This window comes from Nicotiana tomentosiformis, chromosome 6, assembly GCF_000390325.3.
Source record: "Nicotiana tomentosiformis chromosome 6, ASM39032v3, whole genome shotgun sequence".
NCBI classification, from domain to species: Eukaryota; Viridiplantae; Streptophyta; class Magnoliopsida; order Solanales; family Solanaceae; genus Nicotiana; species Nicotiana tomentosiformis.
In genome coordinates, this window is record NC_090817.1 from 147,096,094 (window position 1) to 147,099,551 (window position 3,458).

General features: G+C 36.5%; 1 long non-coding RNA gene across 1 annotated transcript; it reads right to left on the bottom strand.

Moving 5' to 3' along the window:
• Positions 1-1,523: 1,523 nt before the first annotated feature.
• Positions 1,524-3,182, bottom strand: LOC138895017 (uncharacterized). The gene is made up of 2 exons (XR_011409215.1): positions 2,754-3,182; positions 1,524-1,801 (listed from the first exon to the last, which is right to left on the bottom strand). It is a non-coding gene; the product is annotated as an uncharacterized lncRNA (long non-coding RNA).
• Between the last annotated feature and the right edge of the window lie 276 nt (positions 3,183-3,458).

Sequence of the window (3,458 nt, forward strand, 5' to 3'; positions counted from 1 at the left end):
TATGACACTAAGAGAAAAGAAGTCACGCCAACGTGAACTTCCCAGAAGATTTAGAAAACTTAGAGAGAAGAAGGGTTTCGTAACAGTTCATATACAGTTCAAGCAATATCAAAGCGGTAAAAAGCGGTATTTAGCACATTAGGCTCAAACACGTAAAAAAAAATAGATAATAAATAAAAGCCAACTATAACAGTCATTCTAAGCTCGAATTCTGAACCCTGAACTAGAGATTCTGGGTTCGGGTCCCCAGCAGAGTCGCCAGAGTTGTCACACCTCCTTTTTTTTCGAGGGATAGGGGATAGGGGAGTTTTTCCAATTAAAATGACATTAATCGAAATGAGATTATTTATTTGATTCAGAGTCGCCACTTGGAATAATTTATGGTGTCCGAAGTCACCGGTTTATTTTAAATCCCAAATTGAGGAAATTGACTCTATTTTATGATCCGCGAATACAGAAGACCGAGTAAGGAATTCTGTTAACCCGGAAGAAGGTTTGAGGAACTCCCGAGTTCCGTAATTTTAGCACGGTCGCTTAACAATTAATACTTGGCCTAATTATCTGATTTAATACATGTTTAAAATCTATTATGCATTTTTAATTTTTTAGCCGCTTTTAATATTTATGAAATTATTTTTGAACAAGTCGCGATGTCGCACACTCGTTTGTTTTTGTACACATTGTGAATCACGCCACGTGAAACGCACCCGCGATTTACGACATATTTATTTTTATTACTATTTGAAGTTGTGGTCGAGTCACGTGAAACGCACACTCGAATTGGGGATTATGTATCATGACTATGCCACGGGAACCGTACCCATAGTCACGATGATTTTATTAATCGCGCCTAAAGCAAACTACGATGTTTATGAGTTTAAATATTTTTCTAAGGTTTAAGATTACATGGAGGTCCGGAATTATGGAGTGATTTGTGGACAAAGTCTGCAATTAGCTAAACGGAATTCGAGCTATTGACGAGTTAACACTTCCAGTCATTAAATTCGTTTATGGGTTGAATACTTTTGGGATTACTCAATTTCAAGAGAAAGTAGTCAATTAATGATGAAAGGGAGATCTAAAATGAGGGACGATAGTATTGGACTTCATATTCTTTCAACTTGGGCCCAGAAACAGGCCCTAAATATTATTGTAAATAAAAGAATTCCTCCAATCCACCCTCAAATCCATTATTGATATCATTACATTGTAAATAAAAGGTACGAGCAGTTTGTTTCCTTACAAATAAGGGGAAAAGACTACTGAAGTTTCTTCCTCATACTTTCCCTTGGTGTTAGTGATTTCATTATATGTTAATAAACCACTTTTAACAAATTGAGAGAAAATGGACTTTATCCGACTTAAAGAAACAAAACAGTGATTACTTACCTATGCTACTTCCCAAATCTTAGCATAATAGAGTCACTGACTAAACGAATAAATCAACAAAGTTTGTATATTTAACATACACCTATATTCACGCTATGTGTGTATCTTTGGATCATAGAAATAAGCTTATCAAATTTCAGAACTACGATTTACTAAGCATTTAACGTTGGATGAGAATCCAGCATAAAGACTAAGACCATAACATATTTATACACTACATGAAAACTTATGTACCAAGTTCAAGTCTAGATCTACTAATAACAGACACAATATGATACTGGTTAGCAAGAAAAAGAATTAAACATCTTGACGAAATACAAGAAATAACAGCTGAAAATGACTGATTCCATTAATTTCAAAGCACACATATCTTCATATCCGATTTGTAGCCCAAGGTTCAAAAGGAGTGTACCTGGACAGTAAAGCAACAAAATAGAAAATAAATATCTGAAATTGGAATGAAGCAACAGCAGTCAGAAGAACAGCAGCAGAAAATAGCTTCAAATCTCAGTCCAAAATCAACTTTGAGGAAGACAAAACTTGTATAAAGATGTAGCAGAAATCACAAGCAACTTTGAAAACTCTTTCTATGATTTTGATTTCTGGTATTTTCAAACATAAAACCTAAACTTTCTAGCTACTTTCTCTTTTTTCTGTCTGAGCCCGTGTGCCTTTTTTTTTTAGAGTGAATGTGCAAACAATTTTCCTTCCGTAAATGAGAGGAGGAGTCCCTTTATAGAATGTGAGCATGTGCTATATGTGAGGGAGAGGAGGTGTGGGAATATTCTGTCAGCTTTCCCTAAAAATCAGGGAATTGGTATCTTTTGCAACTGAAATGGACAGCTGTCCAATTCCAGAAATTCCTTCAAACTCCTATCCTAAACTACTCTCCAAGACTTTGTATTTTACACTTAGTAACCAAACTAGGTATGGGCCTCCCAGCCAGTAAGCCCAACCAAACGAAAAAAAAATAATCAAAACTTAACCAAACAGGCCCAAACGTCTTCAATCAGAAGAAACAAATAATTCAAAAGTAAAACAGAGAATAATCTGAAATGAGGTGATGGATTTTTCTCGATTAATTAGTAAACAAGCAACATTAAACTCAAAATCACCTAGCCAAAATAATTAATCTTAAATAGCTAAAACTAATTAACACATAAACTAACAATTAAATTCGATTAACAGCAATAACCTAATAGATATGAAAATCATTGACTAACTAGTTAAAATTAGTTCAATTAACCTAGAATTTACGCAATTAACCTATTAAATTCAACTAACTTTAAACAAACTAAAAATTAATTCAAATAAAGAAATAAGAAAAAGAAAAGGAGAATCAATAGAAAAGAGAGGAAGGGTACTAATTTTGGCCGGAATGAATCGACGAATCGAAGCGGCTCGATGCACGATGAAAGCGACGAAGTTGGCCGGTCAATGGTGACTTGGCCGGAATCCGGCGACTCTCGGAATGAATCAAAACTAACGTTAATCAATTATTCTTAACAAGAACAATTGCTTAACGCAAGTCTCGAGTCAAATCGAGCCTTGAACACACAAAAATCAGATTAAGAGCGGCTTAGGTTTTTTTTTTTGGTTGAAATATCAGATTTGAAATTAACAAAAGTGGGTGGGGGGTTTTGGGGGGAGGGTAGGGGAAAATAATGGTAGGATGGGGATTATAGGGTGTTGGGGATTATGTGGTGTGAAATTGGAGGTGGGCCGCCGCCGTGAGGCGATTTCCGGCGGGCGGCGGCCGGTGGTGATAGGCGGAGGGTGAGAGAGGTGAAAGTGGGGGGTTAGTTCTGAGGGGTTGGGGGTCTTTAGGACAGTTTTAAAGGGGTGTGTGAGGAGTTCTAGGCTGTCCGATTAAGTAAGATGAATGGTTGAGATTAAAAAGGGGTAATGGGTCGGGTTGATGGGTTTGGTCGGCGGGTCATGGGTTCAGGGGTGTGTAGGTGTTGGGTTGGGCGGATTTGGGCCCAGAAATCGTTAAGGCCTAAATTCGGGACCAAACAATTTTATTTTATTTTTTAAATTTTAAATCCTAATAAAATTAATTAAAAATC